This window comes from Pipra filicauda, unplaced genomic scaffold (genome assembly GCF_003945595.2).
Source record: "Pipra filicauda isolate LSUMZ 115617 unplaced genomic scaffold, ASM394559v2 scaffold19_size4547281_pilon, whole genome shotgun sequence".
Classification (NCBI taxonomy): Eukaryota; Metazoa; Chordata; class Aves; order Passeriformes; family Pipridae; genus Pipra; species Pipra filicauda.
In genome coordinates, this window is record NW_024104309.1 from 2,486,879 (window position 1) to 2,507,627 (window position 20,749).

The 20,749-nt window shown below is 41.7% G+C and overlaps 1 protein-coding gene across 9 annotated transcripts in view; it reads right to left on the bottom strand.

The window, feature by feature from the left end:
- Positions 1-20,749, bottom strand: part of DAB1 (DAB adaptor protein 1) — a 436,638-nt gene that overhangs the window by 143,634 nt on the left and 272,255 nt on the right. For 2 of the 9 annotated variants that reach the window (XM_027748815.2, XM_027748813.2), the window contains exon 1: positions 9,830-9,995. The exons of 6 other annotated variants lie outside the window; for them this stretch is intronic. The gene's annotated coding sequence lies outside the window, so the exon portion shown is untranslated. Of the gene's footprint in view, positions 1-9,829; positions 9,996-17,837; positions 17,858-20,749 lie in introns of those variants that run through there. One more of the 9 variants, XM_039380591.1, reaches the window with a different exon arrangement.

The window sequence follows — 20,749 nt, forward strand, 5'->3', positions numbered from 1 at the left end:
GTTAGCCTTCCTCATGAAAATATATGTGCATATATGAAAATGAGATACATTCACTATCATTCGATCTAAGAGTACACCTCTTTAAATTAATAAATAAATAAGCACTGTGAAACAGCCAAAAATAAAGTAGCATAGTCCACCAAAATGGGAAAAAGTCTTAGAGCTAGTCCATTAAAGACATTAAATTTGATATTATAGCCCTTTACTCATTGTCTACATTGCAAATTATGTACATACTTTCAGCCACAAAGAAGAAAATCAGCACTGTATTCATCAATTTATTATTGTATTACTGGATCCACAAAACACACGATGTCTATGTGTACTATTTGCTTTCTCTGTACTGTACTAATTCCCACCTCCATCAAAAAGTTCCATCTAAAAATACTGATTAGCAGAGTCAGCCACCCACAATGTGTATGGGTCACTTGCAATCTGTTCTTTGAACTAGAGATGATTTTTGCAATAAAGAACAGAGTTAGTTCTCTACACAGGCTTGAGCAATATTTCGAAGCTTGATGCACATGATCTGCTCCCCTGGATTTCTGCTGCCTGGAAAAAGGCAGCTAGAGTTCAGTGACTGAGAACAGGATTCCTCTCACCTAAATTTTAGCTGTCAGGACTGGACATCCTGTGTAAGTTAACAAACACAGCTGCTTCTACAAACACTGATGAGCGACAGAACCATCCCATGGAATTTCCTCCCTCTGCAATCTCTTCACCTTACCCAAGAGTCTAACAGAACAAATTATGCAAGAATGAAAATCACTTGCTGTTCTTCATCAAACCCAAAGTCAGGAGTGCTGAAGTCTCAGACCCATTTTGAGGTTGCGGCAGAGTTATTTTCTAGTGTTCTTTCACATATAGAGGATTTCATGTCCTCTCCAGGAGCACCCCACACTGAAATCCAGAAACTGAAGCTTGGCACAGTGGGATTCACTCAGTAACAATTCTCACTTTTCTCTGAAGATCTCTATGCACCAAAATCAATTAGCATTTGCTACAAATGTAACATAGCAACAGCGGACAGGCCCTCATTTGATGTAAATCAGTGTAGTGGTTCTGATTTGAAAGAACTTCACCAAATTTCATCATCTGTAACTCTCACACAGTGCTGCTGAATAGCTCCCTCCATCACCAGGGAGGTAAGGATCATAAAATCGAGTGCCAGGAACAGTAAGTGGTCAATTCAATTCGTTATCCTCTTTAGGACTTCACAAACATTTTATTTCTCTTGTTTTCAGAAAGAAGAAAAATAGGTCATAATATATGAAAACTATCACACAGGGACGGTGGACTGTCCTGAAGCCATAATCTGAGATTTGATTACTTCAGCAACCACAATAAAAACCCATTCATAAAGTAATCTTTATTAAACTCACTAATGGTTTTTTACTGTTTTTAAACTTTAGCTAACTGCCAACATGCTGTGTGAAGTAGCACTTCCTGTTGATTTGTTTTGTATTAATTATAGTGTAATTAAAAAAGGGAGTCTTTATTGCAAACATCTACCAGGTGTTACCAGGGCCATAACATTTTCAAATGGCACTGTCAGTGTCACTGTGGCACAATGAACAAATTTCAAAATGTATGCACATCCACAGGAAAAAAAACTCCTAGAATGGAAAAACTTCATTATGTTAAAAAAGAGGGGGAATCCACCTACTGGCAAGACCCTTGATATTTGTGGTATAACTGCTACAGTTAAGACATGAATGCCTAACAGGTCATCTAATCATCTAATGCCATTAAAAGGTTTGAATTTGCCAATAGCCCTCAAAACTTGAAGGAAACTGACATAAAAGGCAGTAACAATACAATTAATTGTGTATTTTGTTGCATAAAGGAATGAGAGGGAAAAATCTAAATATAAATAAAATATTCACTGCATTGACTGTTTATTTCCTGAATATCAGCTGGACTACATCAAAGTAGTATTTAAAAAGTATTTTGCTTCTTTCTTAATTACCTCTGTGCTTGGCTTAATCATGGAGCTACTTGGAAATTCCTAAGCCCTGAATCCTCTACTGCATCGATGCACCGGAGTCCAAGTTATTAGTGCAAACCATCATCACTAACCTCAAGATCAAGGAAGCAGAGTCTCCTATTCCACCACAGCCACAAGCAAAATATGATAGGTTAAAAACTGTTGGATTTGTAAAGGTTATACAAGGAAATCAAAAAGAGGGTAAACCAAATTTTTCGTGCTAAGTACCTGTTAAAAATATCCTAAATACAGAGAAAGCTTTTGTTTCCTCCCATCAACACTGACAGGTTACCGTGAGAGAGAATTAAACAAAAGGTATGAACTCAATAAGGGGAAAATTCAAGTGACCTATTACATGTTAATCTGGCAAAAAGCACATGCCAATTGAACTGTTATGGCCAGTCTCCAGGCAGAGACTGACAGGTCCTGGAAAGGCTGTCAAATTACTAACACTGCCTGCTCCTGCAGGAGCACTGAGTCCTGCCGCCTTGGATCTCTTCATCCCGGCTTGATCTGAGCAACTACTTGAGGCACCTGAATAAATCCAATGAAGGTTAAACAAGTTGAAGTGCTCATTTTCTTTGCTGTTTTAGCATAGTTTATTGAGCTCGATCTCAAGTAACTAGGAACAGAAATGAAGCACTTTTTTTTTAACAGTGTACTGAGATCACTCACAATTTTTCCCTCAGTTACTTCAAGTACTGAAAAAAAAAATAATTATAACCCTTTAGGTTGAAAAACTACCAATATGATGCCTGCTATTCTCTAAGTAACTAATCTCTCAGCGGGGTAGAAGACAGTTATGTAAAAGAAAAATAAGAAATGTATATTGCATCAGTAATTGAAGTTCTTCATTTTCAAATGGGCATAATTAAAGTCTTTGCATTTCCAAATTCTACAAACTGCAAACATCAACAATCTCATTTAAACATTTCAACTGATGAATAAAGTTATATTTGGTAGGTACAACTAAGATAGATGTATGTTCCAGAAGTTACTTTATGCTGTGCATGAGTGATTCAACTTTTAACCAACAACAGTTGGTGTGAATGAAATCAGATGAAAAGATACAATAAAAAAAAAAATTCTCCCATGACCAGAATACAGTAACACTGCAGAACCCACTGCAACTTTGAAACTTTGCTGGAAAGTGTGCATTTCAAGCCATTTAGTGCTGTTTAAAAGTTACATCAACTGATAGTCTTAACGTCCATTATTGTTCAGAATACATATTTTTTCCTTTTTTAAAAAAATATTTTAATGTTTCATAATCTATTATCTTCAGATATTGCATTTTCTTCCTAGTTATGTATGCTGTGAAGCTTAAAGACAGTCATGAGGGAAAACTGTAGCAATGGGCCACTACAGGAATTAGGAAAATGTCTGTTGAAGAACTTCCTTTGCTTTCAAAAATCATTTACATGGGTTAAGAGCACTATACAGTGCTTTATTCTGTTTTGTCTCGTGTTGACCCCACACAGTCCAAGAAAAGTGTAACATCGTCCAGTCTGTTCCACAGCTGGAGAAGAAGTAAGACCTTTCTTATTTTGTAGAGACCTAAACCAAGAAGAGTCACCTGGTGCCTGCCAAACCCACTGACTCACTAACCACTAACCCTGTCTAAAGGGGTGTTTATGCTCAGCTGTCCTAAAATGAAAGTGGAGGGGAAAACAATCTCTAACTGGAAAGCCAATAGGTTTTAAACTCTACATTTTAAAAGGGAAGAGCTACACTTTTAAGCAAAAAAAGCAAGTCTTGGCAGAGTTAAGCAAAACTTTTCTGAATGACACCGAACAAGTGCGAGAGTTCTGCAGTTGGGATAACCTGCTCAGTCAAAGAAAAGGGTTTTGCACACCAGGAATTGCTTTAGGAGGCCACAACTGCAGTGCCTGGATGATAATCAGCTCCCAATTAGCTTCAAAACATGCTGACCCAAACAAAAACATTTACTACCACTTATCATCAGCAACCCTATGAAGACGAAATGCAGCAATCACCCACATCAAACCCCCACCAGTATCCCTGTAACACTGATGATAAAGGTAGTTATACTGCTGTTTGCTACAAAAAAGCATTTTTGGGAGATTCCGGCTCCATCTTTAGTGATAATGGAAGGACTCCGTTATTAGAGGACTCTTGATTACCTTCAATGTTAAACAAGGATACACTCACATTCAGGTATAAATACTTCTAGCAGCCTTAGCATTCTGTCCTGATTGTCTCCCTCTTCACAAATGTCCTCTAAATGTCATTTTCCAGTAAGTACTCACTAAGTAAAAGCACCTCCTAAAACCATAGGGACATTGCCTAACATCTAAATCTGAAGTTTTTGCAAGAGAGCAATATGCCTGCTAAAAGAGAACAAAACAGCAAGCACACATGCATGATAGGATTACTTGATTCAATACAATATAAATTAGGTCAGACTCCTCTATGGAGAATTCTGTGTCAAGAACTAGGTGGTCCACTAAATTTCTATTCATTTGCCTTCAGGCTTGGGGAATTGCAAAGACTCTCAAGAAACTGATGTTCCTCTACCCACAGGAGTAACCACTATGTAGGGGTGGGGGGAATCTCTCAAGTTTAACTGCTTGACGATACCTGGAGACCGGAGAAATCTTTATATAATAAAAAGAGCAGCTAATAAATCCTTGCATACATATAAGATATACATACATTTATCCATACACACAGACATACAAAATTCAAGAGAATAAAAATCATCAAGTGCTTTTGTGTACTTAGGTATTACATTGCCCTATTTTTTCATGTTGTATGTATCATAAAATCACGAAACCACAGAATGGGTTGGGCTGGAAGAGACCTGAAAGGTCACCTCATTCCACCTCCCTGCCATGGGCAGAGACACCTTCCATCAGACCAGGTTGCTCCAAGCCCTGTCCAACCTGGCCTTGAACACTTCCAGCGATGGAGCATCCACTGCTTCTCTGGGCAACCTGTGCCAGGGCCTCACCACCCTCACAGGGAAGAATTTCTTTCCTATATCTAGCCTAAGAAAATATTCTTCTCCTTAAGAATATAAACCATAAGATAAAAAATAAATATAAAAGATAAAATATCCTTAAGAAAAGTAACAATCTATGCATCCTCATTAACCCAACAGTAATGGAATTACTATCTCTAGAAAGTGCAAAGGATTACAGGCTGGAAACTCTGCCTGGAGCCTCTTCTCCAGCAGGCTTTTCCTGCTCAGAAACATTACATTTTTAAAAGCTTGCCCACAGTTATCATCCTTCCTGATTCTATAAGCAAATAAAGTAAATCTTCACGCCTCCAAGGGCCATAAGTTCATGTCAAGTACTTCACATATCTAAGAAGAGGACTGAGTCAGAGCAAGATGTGACAAGCAGCCCTTCAGCAGTCCTGTTGCTCCACTGTGAATGGATCTGGTTAGGTCATGCAGCTGTCATGAGCTAGGACTTGGAGGGCTGCTTCCCCCACAGCTGGGAACACAGCAGCCTTCAGCATCTGCACCTGCACAGACACACAAGGGTCATTCCAGGGTATGAGCTTCACTCCAACTCCTCAAAAAGCAATACACTGATTAGGAGACAAAAGCTGACAGGTCTCGCTCTGATCTGGTTCTTCAATATGGCACAGACCTTGAAACAGATCCACCACTGCAAACAGCCTGGACAGACCCCACCACAACCAGCAAGGATTTGTGCATGTGGCTGAACCACTGAAAATAAACTAAGTTAAGGGCTTTTCATTACATTTGTTTTTACTGCACACTTATAAGCAATAAACACTGCTTGTAACCTGCAACACTTGAAAACGTGTTTGATGGCTGTGTAAGATTAGATACACAGACACGGGTACCTTCCCTGGAACTCAGAGCATTGGGTTTACTCACCTTTTCTAAGTTGTGACAATTCTGCTCCCTTTAAACAGAAATGGAAGATTGATTCATGGATGAAATTCTTAAACCACCACCATGAAATGTAATTTTGCTGTAGCTAGACTGGGCAAAAACTAGTGTTAAGGACAAAATACAGAGCTGCAGGCTCTCTATGTGACAAGTCAAAGTAAGAAAATGAAAATGTTTCAATCTGATTAATTACTTGGTTTAGAATATATGCTTTTCATTCTACTGTATCAAAATACTCATAATAAAACAGTGCAGCTGATGAAGTCAAGCACTGCCTTACAAAGGCTGGCAAATTTGCAGAACAGCACTTGAGGTTCAGATTAGTAAAATCCTAATGAATATCTACTCTAATACCCATGTAATTGCAGGGAATGCATTTGCAAGTGGTACAATTAAAAAAAAAATTTTAAAAAAGAAAGAAAGAAAGAAGAAAAAGAAAGAAATAAAACACTGGTGCAGTTGAAGTCCAGATTGTGATTTTAGTGTCAGTTTAAGAAACTTAACTGACATACTGGAAGAACGAACATGCTTCAGTCTTGCACTATAAAGTAACAATGACAACATAATCAATTTCATTATTTTTGTCCCAGACACCAAAATGGTTCTTATTTTTAACCATTTTATCATTTTACTCATTTTATCCAAGGACTGCTTCATCCAAGTGTCCACTTCTTCCTGCTCACTCTATGAGGAGCTGAGCCCAGAACAGGCTCCTGAAAGACTTTCTTGGAACTACATACATAAACACTGCTGCTGCACTACACGTTGCACTTCCTTTTGGGAGCCAGTACCTGACATCTCCACACCTCATCTTCCTGCCCATAAAGACAGGATAGTACAGGACTTATTCTATCTCACAAATCCACCAGGCAGATAAATGCTTTAAAGACAGAACTAGTGCTGTAAGAACAAAGCCACAGAAGAGCTGAAGGCAAGCACTGCAGAAATAATACCAAATAGCACAGGACATATGAGAGACCAAGTAATCATGTACTTTTATTCCTAAGTAATTGGCTGAGCAAACGTATTGTGATCCAACAACTCTGATTAATTCAGCAAGAATGCTTGGGTAGTGTTTATAAAAACCAAGTCATTACCTTGACTAAACATTGACTTGGACAGTTAACTTTAACCATCAAGACCTTGACTAAATATTGACTGGGAAAGTTAATTTGAACTATAAGGTCTAGAAAATCTTGTTCCTCTTTGCTAGTGTTTGTTATCACTTTAAAATGTAAACACGACTGTAAAAATAGGTAGCTTGGCTGTCGCTAAATTGAACATAACTATCTTGAAAAAATATGAAATCTGAAATGTTTAAAAGACAACGGGCCTGTTACAGATGAGAGGGAATGGTCAATCTTCCTCTGCTTGAGCAAGGATCTCTCAAAAGTGCTAAAAAAGAGAATCACAAGGTTCATGGCTTAAATTAATTTCGATACATATATGCAGGGGTCTTACAAAGTATATTTTAAAAACTGTGCTTTGCCCAAAGAATCATGCAGGCTGACCACCAGGACAAGGGCTTTATTCTGGTACCTCTACTTTTGAAGCCCTAGTAGCAGCTACTTCAAGTCTACATCCTCCACTATTGGCATCACTTCATCATGTGAGGCCATGGGTCAAAGGACATACACAGGGTCTTTCACTAGCTGAGTTAAAAAAAAAAAAAAAAAAAGAAAAAGAAGAAAATCAATTTCAGTCCTCCTAAGATGAAACCACTGATGTGTGCAGTCACTAAAGTCCCAAAGGTAATCCTACAAGAAAATATGATGGTGTCCTCCATCACTGTGTTGAGATACTGTTGAAGTGCAGCAAAATCATCTGTGAGGTACAGTCCAAGATCAAAACACTCTAAACCATAAATGTGAATTTCTAGACCAGTGTGAATAGTGCATGTTAGGTGTTTAATGAAAGAAAGTGGTAATGACAAAGGGCCAAGGAATCTTATGTTTCAGGAAGGTGTTACATATGTGGATAAAGAAATAAACAATGCTGTGAATCCAGCACTAATTCCAGCCACCGTTTCAGTTCAAGAGTTTGAAAGTCCCTTTTAGCTTAGTGTCTTGATTCCTTATTTAATACCTCAGCTGCCTTTAGCACACTGAATGAACAACAGTTTAAAAGCAAATATAAAAGACATAAATCTCAGATGTGAGTGGAAATATCAAACTGGTAAAAACTTGCTCTGCCATTATTTTTGAGTGTAGTAGTAAGGAACAGATTGATACTGGCGTTATGGGGGGTGAGTGGAGAATGAAAGAACAATAAACAATACAGTCATCAGTAGTTTAACACAGCGCTGTGTCTTGCAAAGGAAACATACTGTGAAACAGCTTGCGAGATAAGCTTCGTCAACGATAAGTAATTTTTATTCCGTTTGAGTGGCTGAAAACAATAAACATGATTAAATGCTTCAGACGTGCATTCAGAATTTAGACAAATGGCAAACAGTTCCAAGGACTTTGCTTTTAAAACTACTTTGGAGGAAGACCTAAAAATTGACTCAACCGGCTTGAAATGTACAATAAAATAGAAGTTCACAGGGAAATTAAAAACTTCCCATTTGCCTGCAAGCTCCATGACTCTCCAAGCCAGAAACCAGCTTTGTTATCTACTGTTCTTTACTATGATTACTGGTCCCAGTTTCCCACCTCACCACTTCACCATTTATAGAAGCATTTCAAATGTGCCGGTCATGAACATGAGCTCCCATGGTGTGAAATACCCAGGAAAACACCAAAGGAAGAGGTGGCTCTAGGGAGTTTACAGTCTCGTGCTTGTCCTGCCAGCCCTTGTGGGATATGTCACGACTGTCCCGATCCAGCCCGGCAGCAGCTCCCGCACCCACTTCCCACCGCCGGCAGCGCTCTGAACTTTAATTCCCAGATGCCTGTTCCTGGAGACTCAGTGGCCGTGCACAAACACACAAAAAAAGCACCCCAAAACATTCAGTCGGGGGGATTATTGGGGTTTTTTTCCTAAAGTAAGGGCCATAAAGCAGACGGAAATGAACCTTCAAGTGGTCACTCTGCACCCGCTTCCCTGACCGCTGGAAAGGGGGTTGAAGCTGCTCTCCGGGGACCAGCGGGCGGCTCCCGAGGGTGGTCCCCGGCTCGGGAGGGTGAGCTCGCCCCGCACCCCTGCGCGGCCCCTCCGCCCCGCTCCAGGCGCCATTTCCCCGCCGCTCCTCAGCGCGGCGTCCCCGGCGCTGCTGCACCTTCCCGGGGAGGGCAGCGACGGCGCAGCCGAACCGGGCTCCCTGCCCAGCTCCCAGCCCAGCTCCCAGCCCGGCTCCCTGCCCGCCGCCGGCAATCTGCCCGGCTCCCTGCCCGGCAGAGCGGGCGCCTCCCGAGCGAAAGCGGGACTATCGCTTCCGAAGCTGCGATCGGCGGTACCAGCCGGGGGCGGCAGCGCTGCCCGCCCACCCCGCGGGGCAGCCCGGGGACCCCCGGCACGGCGGGGGCAGCCGGGGGGGGCGCGGCAGGGGAAATCCCGCACCCGCATCGCGTCTGCGGGTCCCTCCGCGATATTTTTTTTCCTTGCCCCGCTCCGGGAGATGGCAAGAGCGGCCGCCTCTGCCCCCGCGGCTCGGCGGGGTGTGGGGCAGCCCCGCGCCCCGCACCCCGCTCCCCCCGCCCCCGAGCCAGCAACTTCCCACGACTCCAAGGGGATTCCAGCCCTTTCCCCCCCATCGGGGGGACAGGAGGGAGCGGGAGGGAGAAGGACGGGCACAAAAAAAACTTCCTTCGGAGAGAAACTGCCCTTCCGTGCCTGCTGCGGAGAGGGGGGTCCCCGCTCACAGGAAGAGCAGTGCACCTCGCACCGGGTGCCCGCCCCGCATCCCTCCCCACCCAACCCCGCATCTCTCCCCCCCCCCAACCCAGCACCTGCCGCCGCGCCCGCCCCGAGGACCGGCCGCCGAGGGGAGAAGGGACCGGCGCGCTCACCTGCCCCAGCGAGCCCTCTCCTCCTCGCATTCCTCTGCTCCCCATCGTGGGCGCAGCAGCTGCTGTTATTCCTTAGGATACACATGGCTCGTCCATGCTGGAGAGCCGCCTTCCCGCGCCGCCTGCCCTCTCCGGCCCCGCCAGCGCGGCGCTGAGGCCAGAGGGAGGGGAAAAGGGAGGTGTGCGGCGGAGGAACGCTGCTGATCAGGGGTCGGTCTCCTCCTCCTCCTCCTCCTCTCCAGCGCTGGGGGTCTCAGCGCCGCTGTGCAGCTGGGCAGGGAGAGGGGGACGGGAGGGGAGGGGGCTGGCGGGGCTCTCCCCGCTCAGGGCGGGGGAGGCGATAGCGTGTCTTCTTGTCCGCAGCCTGTCATCGCCCCCGGGGCAGCCCCCGTGTGCGGAGCGGCTGGCGACCCCCGCACCGCGCCCGCAGCACCGCGCTCCAGCTGCTCATCACCGGGGGGTGTCGGTAGAAGGGGGTCCCCCCCGGGATTACCAGGGGCTTCCCCGGGGCGGCGGAGCGCAGGGAGGGCGGTCAGTGGGTCACTCGGGGCTGGGGGGGGGCGGTCCCTGCCCACGCGTGAAGCCCGGACACGGCGCCGCGAACGCGGCTCCCCCCGAGCCGGGTCGGGGGGCTGAGGCCGGGCCGGGGGCCCCGCCGCCACCAGTGTGCTGCTTTTCTCATGGCTTCTCTCAGTCACCCATGAAAATTTAATGAGGCATTTAGGGCTGTTACCTTCAGAGTCAATGGAGGAAGCATATTTAGCCTAATGCACTTGCTGCCGAGCCAATAGGTCTGTTGCAGGCGGATCAGAAGTCATGGAGAGACTCTCCTTTCAACACAAAATTCACGACCCATTAAACTTATTCTGTGATAACAGCTTCTTTACAAACGGGAACCCATAGAAAACAGAGGCTGTCATACACTTCCCGAAAGGATTTACATACAGAGAGAAGTACATTCGCCAGGTTATTGCCATTTCATTAGTATTATCTCTCATCAATGCATAAAAGCAGCTCTGCTCTCGCTAACTGAGGTAAATGACTAAAAGAAAAGCTTTTTGCAGCCTCCAGATAGATCTGATTCGCCCCCCGGGTCTGAGTGGCCGCATCTCCCTCGGCTGACAGGGAAGACGGCTCAAACCATTACAGGGTATTGGATCTGATTAGAAATTACGAGCGAGATGTTCTGCCGGACACGCAAATACTCAACTGCTGATGTGCACTCTTCGAGATGACAGCCAAGGGGTGATCACCAAGATGCTCACAAAGTAGAAAGATGTCTACAGGTTATTTTACCTCCACCTGACAGGCAGGAGATCTGAACCAATGTGGCAACATGGTTAACAGGGCAAGGAGTGCTCATCCAGGAGCAGAGGGAAAGGCTGAGTGAACAAACTGATTGAAAGTACATGCAGATATCTGGTAACGTTCTCAAATATTATCGGTTTCATCTCCCTCAATTATTCTTTCCGTATCACATTAGGTATTAAGCATAAAAGATAAAGTCATGTAATAACCTTTACAATGTAACAAAAATGCACTTCAAAATTCAAGCCACAATTACAGAAGTAGTTGATGGAAGGGAGGCTTTCCTTATAGACCTTTTTTCTTCATTTCAATTTATTACAGACATGAAAGGTGAGATTAACAATTGAACCCACTTATTCTAATGTGAATTAAAAAAATTAAGTCCTAGTAGTCAACTTAATTGCAGCAAAATTTCCTGTTGGTGAGAATTTCACCATCTAGGAAGACAAAGAACTTAAGTAGAAATAAAGACACAGAAGTCACTTTTTCATTTCAGCATCCTTGAGGAGGCATGTGGCAATGCTTGTCTGTAAGTATTAAGTCCAATAAAATGTTGGTGATCCTTAGTTCCCAAAAGGCATATTTTTTTGTTGGGGAATCAGTAAATTAACTGCTCTATGCCCTTGTCCATTACACTATAAAATGAAGTTGCACTTACTGTGTTGCTGGCCTCACTGAGGTCCTGCAGTGTATAGGAAGGGTGCTAATGGTTGACTAAGAAGAGAAGGAGCTTTGAGTGAGTGCAAACTTCATTCAATTTCTGAAATGGATGGATGCACGACACACTTGCTAACAATATTTTTTAAATATAAATATAAATATAAATTTAACTATAAAAGACTACCAGGTCACAGCTTGTAATATGAATGCAAATGAAGTTGTAATTATACTATGCAATTTTCTACTTAGAAAAAAAGAAAATAGAACAGTCCTGAAGAGTAATATGAACTGTAGTTCTTTATTTTGTTCTTTCATTATGCAGAAGTTGCCATAAGGAATCTGCTCTGTTTTAATGTATAATATTTTTTAGGCCATAACTTTGCAACACAGAATCTCACATGAGAACATATACATGGTCACAGTTCCTTCTCTCTAGTGACCAATGAGCAAAAGAGCAAGAAATTTGGTGTGAAGACTGACATAGACGCCTTTTTTCTTATCTGTAAAGCTTATTTAAACTCATCATTTCTGTATTCTCCTTTCTGATGATGCACTGTGCCATCACAAATTACGTGATAAACCATTAAGAGTTATACATTAAGATCTGTAGGCCAAAGGGGTAATTTCCACTAAGCACTGACCAGCTGGAGGACTGAAGATAGAAACCTAAAAGCACAGTTCTCAACTATTTTCCCATGTGTTGAATAGTCACCTCTGCAGCTCTCAGTCCCTTAGTGTTTCCTAAAAGAACTAAAGGGAAAGTATTATCATCTTCTTAGTTCCTGATTAGATTTGAGAAAACAGGACAACGATCCTAAGCTATTTAAGTGTTTCTGTACACTCAGTTGAGATAAGGATGAATTCAGTGTTACAGCCAACAGCATTGCACAAATTGTTTAAAGAATTGCCTCAAAAAAAACATTAGCATATCCACTACTGATACCTGCAGACTTGTTTTTTAAGTAATTTGTTATACTACCCAATTTCAATGGAACTGCAGTTGTCAGTAAACTGCTGTACCCCACAGAGCAAAGATGTTTACCTGGAAATAAGAGATAATTTGCAAGATAATTATGGATGGTGAATTCACTGTCAAGGTTTCTGACTCCTTAGGAAAAGGGTAGTCAAAAAACTTCCCAGTTTCACCTCCCAGGCAAGTTAATCAGTTTTGTTCAGCTGCAAGCCTATGTGAAATGCCAAGGCAGTATGCCCACTGTAAAACCACTATTATCCTGCAAAAATGGCAAATCACTGGCCACAAATCCCATAGGGTTCTTGTTAGTGTAACAGCCATCAGCATTAATGAGAACTGGACATTCTCTGAGATGGAATATAGGTCTTATCTTCATTAAACTAAGCCATGTATCTCAAGCTGTGCTGATAATAAAGAACTACCAAATAATGGTAAGGAGAAATTTTGAGGGATGTTTGAGGAGTCTTTGGTGGTGCTTTCAAAGAATCTAGAAGGGAACAATACACAATGTTACACTTTACTTGATTCGAGCAGGTATTCAAATATCTGAAGAGAGAATCAGCTGTTATTTCTGCTATTAACATCTTACTAAAATATAGTACAACATGCAGACCCATCCATTCCTTGCCAACTGAGCTCAAAAAATGTCAGCCTCCTCACAAAACCCCTCTTCACATCTACCAATCTATATTGTAGCCCACAGCAGGATCATCTTGATCACTCTGGAGATACTCTACATGAATAGTTCCTCACACAATAGTGATTTCAGTTTAATAAGTTCCTCTAAGGCAATTAGGCACTGACTGAAAAGAATACCTGCTGCATTATCAGTAGCTATGGTAGCCCATCTTTTACCATTGTAGCCACACAGTTATCTCCTTAGCCATTCAGCAGAACAATTAATCACAATTTGGTATTCATTCTCTATTTTCTCAAATGCAAAGAAACTCAGGTCTCTCATTCCACTAAAGACCTATTAGGGATATTTTCTCAGATACCAACTCAGCTGGTAGGTCGCTAAGCAGAATATGTTCCTGAACACAACTCTTGCCCACCAAAAGATCTGTGTAGAAAAATTGTGGTGGTTCATCATGAAAAATGAGAAGCCACTCTATCATCTGGCAGTGACACATCAGCAAGAGGTTATGACAATCCTTGACCACACAGTCCAATCTGGTAAAACATGCATCATCCCAAAAAATCAATGACATCTATCCATTAAAAGCCAGCACGTGGAAATACTCAAAAGGGAATTAAGTCCAGAGACTCATCATGAGTTTCTGAAGGTGGAGTTTCTACTATTATGGTTTGGTCTCAGGAGGAACTCTTCATTCATCTCAACAAAGACTGCACAGTCTTGTAGTTACACATGCAAAAAAAGATTCGGGAGCTTGGTTCAAATCCCAGCTTTGTCAGTGACTAGTTGTGTGGCCTTAGAAAAGTAAACCTACACTCTTTCTATGTCCATCTCTACCACACCTATGTCAGAGGCCTCCTAAGAGACTTTCTCCAGCAATACTTGGAAAAATCACAGAGAGAGGCAAAGACATTCATAAACACTAACCATTGTTATATATATGACCATTCATTCCATTTTGATTCCTGGGAGGAAAAACAGAAACAGGATCTTATCATTACATCTCCTAGCCCGTTATTCTCCATCTCATACTCACAACATTACTGAACTAACCCTAATGCAAACACTTTCCTCAGCTGCAAATTAGCAGCTCCAAGTGTCTCAGACTACCCCTCCAAATCAATCTTCTAGTAGATGGCAGCAAGTAGATGCCTGTCCTGCCAAGTAATGGAATTCGTGAAAGCACTGGAGATTATGATCCACATTATTTCGCAGATGCCCATGAAAGAGTCTATGATTCTTCAAGTACAGCGATCAACTTCTTCACAAATCCAAACTGCTTCATATTTCAAATCCTTTTTGGCAAGGTGCATTTCCCTTCACAGCCAATTAACTGCAAACTAATTTAGAGTGGGTTTGCTTTTGCGAACGTGTCAGGTTCCAGCAGAGAACATGTTGCTAAAAGCAAGATATATGCACGCATTCTGAGTTCTGTTGTTCTCTCATCCCCCCTCCAGTCATCACCAATAATCCAGACAGAGACACCTCAGCATTTAATAAGTTCCTTTCTAGGAAAACTTCACAGATGAAGAAAACTTTCAGCATCCCCTATATCCTGAAAGCCCACATGTTCTGTATTAATTTGCAAAGTGCTCACACTAGTCTTAACACACATAAAAGGGTACCTACTATAGAAATGTATTTCTACTATGGAAAATAAAGAATATCTGCTTATAGAGAATTCTGAAATTTGTCTTCAGTCTGGATTACAGAGTAAAAGGGAGTCTGAAAATTTCAAACTCCCCATTTCTCCAAGAAGAAAGCTTATTGCAGCCTGTTCTTGAGATTTTGTCTGCTCTAGCAAGCAGTCAACACATTTAAGCTTTCTGATTTGGACAATACCGCAACTTCTTTTTACCAAGTATATATTTATCTTCATTATTTCCTTATTTTCAGATGTGAGCTTTACAATGGAAAACTTCAGACTCAGAGGTTCCTAAAGATCTTGCCTCTTGTCATAGTCTGTGATTTTGACAGCAAAAGATCCACTTGCCATTGTAAAAATAATTTTTTGTTAAAAAGAGACAGATAAACATGGTATTTAGGGCTGCATTCCTCTCAATTTCTGCCAAAATAACAGATATTCAGGAGACAGCAATTGTGTGTAGTGAATGTCCTCAACAAGTAAGGTTGTTATTCATTTTCTCTTATGTCACATTACATTTTCCTCTTTATATTTTCCTTTAAATATTTAGACAGAGCAGAGAGTTTAAAACATGTCATTGACACAAATAAATGTTTAGGCAGTCATTCTACCTTGGGTTCAGCTCTTGTCAGATCTGATAAGTTAAATATCACTGGATCTGGTCAGTAATTGGATGGAAGACCTCTGAGGAAAACTCAAGTGCTGAACTAAGTGACTCTGGTTACTCAGTAGGTGTTTTTCTAACCTCAGACTCATCCTGAAAAATGCCCTCAGCATGATAGTATGAGCACTAGCTGAAAAAGGCATTTTCAAGTAAGATTTAATGTATTATTTCTGTTAGGCACTAGAAAAGACTCCTAACACTTTCCTTTCAAACTTGCTTAGCCCACTTTCGACTTAGTTGAGCCCACTACTGTATAAAGCTATATTTGAAAGTATGAAATCAATTTTTCATCGTTTTCCTTTTAATACTAATAAATTTTTTAAAACCATTGTTTAAATAGTCATTTGTACATTTCTTTGCCTTTGATGCCTACATTCCTGACCCTTCCTCTTACTCTCTCATTATGTCTCTGAGGGGTCAGCCTCAGTCCAGCTCATGGACATCCCTGCCCATGGCAGGGGGGTTGAAACCAAATGATCTTTAAGGTCCCTTCCAACCTAAACCATTCTGTGATCCTGTGATGAAGTGGAACTGACACTGATGAGACCACTCCACCCTTCAGGCCGTGGAGTACCCTTGAGGCCAAGGACTGAGGAGTTCCTTGACTTGCTTATGAACTCCAGCCTTCCATGTTATGTGGCTCGACAGTCAACTAAGACCTGCATCTCAAATGCAAGATCTCAGCACTTCTGGGACACTACAGCATGCCATGGAATTAATGAACAGGTAAAACTAGCTCCTGGGATGTCAATTTTCTCCTTGTCCAGCAAAGAGGCTGGACCTTGGAGCTCCCAGTCCCTGTGCCCACTACACAGTGAGGGTTTGCACAAGTCTGGAAACCTCAGCTCTAGGCAGCACGCCAGACTTCAGCCAAACACATTTGTCTAAGCTGATATTTCTGTAATACATTTCAAAACATGACAAATCATTACTTTCTGATGTTTGGTATTCATATTTTTTTTCCTCTTTAAGCTTTCCAGGCAGAAATAGAAATTGCAAGTGCCACCATAGCAACTCAGTGCAATAATATAAATCTTCAAATAACAATTTAAATGAAGGATGTGTGAAGTATTTTTATTTTGTAATAAATTTATAGATGTCAACTAGATCAGGGCTTCATTTCTAAACAGGTTTTGCTGTTTATTTAAAAAGACAATCCTTCACTTGAAAGAGATTATAATGTTAGCCTGAGACAAAACACTGAGGTTTAACAAAACATCTCAAATCCATACTATTTATTTATATTAGAAAACTGCTCACTGGAACAGCTTAGGTTCCTAATTGTCTATGTCACTTTTTACTCTTGGCTTTCTTATTCACATTTAATAAGAAATTATGACAGAACCAAGACAGAATCTATACGACCCAGTTAGGGAATCCTCACCCACTGTCACAAAACCAGGATAACTTCAAAGGTTGTTAACAAGCGGGATTTTTAAAAGACTGACGATTGTATATGCTTAAGGTCCGGTTTGAGACTATACAACACCTACGTAGAAGAGATTATAGTTTTTCACATACGTGGTTCCTCGGGCTGAGCTGATATCTCTCCAAATCAGGATAACACTCAGCTAATCAGGGAATACAGTGGCACCCCTTCAAGCCAATGTAAGGGCCAAGTTCCAGTTTTAGATGCTAAGCACGCACTGTTGGAACTTTTGGAAGGCTGACTTTCACGTATATTGTGCATTAAAGACTGAATCTGTATGCCAACCTCTAGCAAAACTGCCAAAGACAGCAGCATCAGTATCCAGAGGAGTTACAAGGAATCAAGGTTGCACACAGAATAAAAATAAATCTGAGTTATTGTTAAGTCAAATAACCCATTCCTTTCTGATTCCTTCATTTCTCATCAACATCTGCCTAAACGTATCTCCTTTACAATGAATTTGTTTCCTCAACATAAAAATAAATTTGAACAAGAACACCAAGATGTTTGTCAGCTTTCAGAGCAGGGAAAATCCATGTTGTTTAAAAAACAAAGCTTCTGAACACGCAAATATGTTCACTGTGGACTGAAATATATCATAGGCATGGTCTTTAGCAAGGAAAAAACTCCAAACTTGATTATAAATAGATAATTAATTACAAAAGATCTATAGCAGTCAACTGAATACTTACCTTCTGCTGAAGTACAAGTCCTTGGGAGTGACAAATGTCAATACATAACACAACTGAGGAGTGGGTGGTAAGCAAGACTAGATCCATCTGGCCTGTTGATGAGGAAGAAAGAGGGAGTGTGACCAGTAACACATATGCCAGGGCACATACTGGATGAGAAAATGTGAGTGTGGAGCTTCCCCAGCCTCATGCCCTTATGTTAACTTCAAATCTGTGGTAACGTATGTTCCAGCCCTGCACATCGCTGCCCATATTTGTGCTCCATACGTAATCCCCCAGGAACACATGAGCATGACTCGGATTGGAGAAAGTGGGGTTCATGGGAAAATCTACTGAAATTAAACAGTGACAGTAAATGAAATTAGAAGTTGCTGATATTTGTTTCCAGGTAGCCATAAATCCACCTTCCTACTTTTCCTATTCTCTGAACAGCTTCCTTTTCTAATCCATGGAAGGTTTTCCAGTCTGTCTGACACACCTACTCACTGCTTTGCCTCTCCCATAGTCTGGAAACTGAATCCTCTATCTATAGAACCCTAATTTGCTACACCTTCTGAAGATGATTTTGCATTGAGCTCAGGAAGCATGGATTTTATATATGTTTTGATGAGGCATCAACTAGTTTAGATACTATTCACGCTCACCAACAGATTTTGAAATGAAACAAAATCTGCCTCTCATCACATGCACAACAGGATATAACAGATGTCACAGAGAAACCAAGTAATAGCAGTTTTCATGGTTGAATTCAACAATTACCTCTGTGCTCCACTCTGCGGCCTCTGCCATAAAGCCCAATAAAAATGAGACAACTACCCTCAGGAGTCCAGTGTAAACTTTTATAAACAAAGTCTAGGAAGACACAAGCCAGGAAAGCATCCAAATAGACATTGAGAGTTAGGTTATATCTAATCTTGAATGCACTATGTCCTGTTGGAGCAAAGAAAGACGTACACTGCTGGAGAAAGAACAAAACTGATGTCTCTTCTAGGAAGAACAAAGAACATTGTGCCCATGTTTACACTATAACCTCACTCTCATGGTAGTATTTGCTGGCAGGAATGGTATCCTCTTGGTAATTCCATCACTGACCACTTGCAGCCAGTATGAACACACTGTAAACTCCCTCTTACAAAACAACAGCATTTGGCAGCTCCTTCCCAAACCCTCTCTAGATGAAAAGCCCAATGAAGATCCTTTTCTTCGGCTCATTGCACAGGAGTTGTACATGGCTTTTCTGTCCTTGTGTGATTTTCTCCTGCAATGTGTACTCAAGGTTAAAGTGCTGTCCTTTCTCCTTGGTGATATCTGTCACTGAACTATCAAAGTGTGCATGTTAGATCTTGCCAAGTGGACAGTCAAGCGATTCAAAGACAGACCTTTAGTGCATGCTGTGACCTTAGTGCATTCCCTTTAAACATGTAAAAAAAAAAGGAAGGAAAAGCACCTCTTCTCTTTTCCATTTGAAAGGGGAGAGGCCATTAAGTGGCACTTTGGGTGCAGTAGCCCTCATATTTATTGCAATTATTATGGCACCTGGAGGCTTCAGCTGAGACCGCAATCCCTTTATGATGAGCAGTGTAAGACATAAAGCAAGAGAAAAGCCTTATCTCAAAAATGCATAAACAGCTAGTAAGAAAAAATCCTCATCGCTGTTTCCATCATAAGGAAAGGAGGCATAGGGCATAAGTGAGCTTTTCTCCAAAATCCTGATGAATCTGTGGCAAAATCAGGGGGAAAGACTCAGGTCTCTGCCAACTGCTCAGCTGACACCTCCACTTCAGAACAACACATCTACGACACAAACCTCATCTTGCAGGTTCTGCAGCTCTTTCACAGCATGCACAGCCTTTGAAGAGGCTTGTAGCCCAGTAAATCAACATTTTGCAGAGCTAATTTCATACATTGGCCTTTCTCGGATAACACAGTTTGTTGGTTTCTCTGTATTTGCCACAAAACAAGGAAAGAGAAGAAAACCACAAGTTTTGGACAGCACAGATATTACCTGTAGGAAGTGTCCAGGGCATGCATCTGGCATGACTTCCAACTCCTCTCTTCTACCCAGTATGCATATCCAGTTGGGAATGTCCATTTTACTATCAGTTAACCTGGCCTAGTGTTTGAACACTCACTGTGATTTAAACATCACCACACAAAAGAGTATTAAAGCTCAAACATGACTTAGAGCATGGATTAACAACAATCATTTGGGAACTATCTCATTTTAGCTAAAAGGGAGTAGGATTAAATGCAATTAAGAGCTCCCAATGATGTAATAAAGAGAACTAAAAAAATTAGGGCAAGTGGGCAAGAAGCAATCACCTTCTGTCTGGAAACAGTAAAATAATGACAGTCTGATTGTTCTTAGGGTCACCAAGGCCAAAATGTGCAAAATGACCTTCATTAAGTCTTACTTTATACTTCTGCTAGGGGACTGTTGCATCTGCTCCTTTCGATTTGGCTTGTTTGAGTAACAAAGCTCCCAGTGATCATCTAAACCTCATTTGAAGCACCTGTGAACAATTCATTATATTAATATAACAGCAGGGGAGGAGTACAGATACTAATAAATAGGTTGTTGAGCAGCTTTTGCTGCCAAGGTTGCTTTACACAGCAAGGAAATGTCCCCTCCACCCAAAAGCTGAGGAACTGCACTGAGACACTGGGATGTGTTGTACCACGACGTGTCAGAACACACATCTGGTGGTAGAGAAGCATGTAAATTAATTTTTCCTTTCAAAGCAGTTGATAAACGTGTGTTTAATACTTCTGAGAGACTCCAGCATGATTTGAAACAGTTTGTTCTCAGTTAGCATAGAACAAATGTTCTCCAGCTAAAGGTGGCTATGAAAGGCATTTGGTAACGATTTGTACCAGCTGGGCTTCTCATTACTTTGAATAGATTTGTGTAA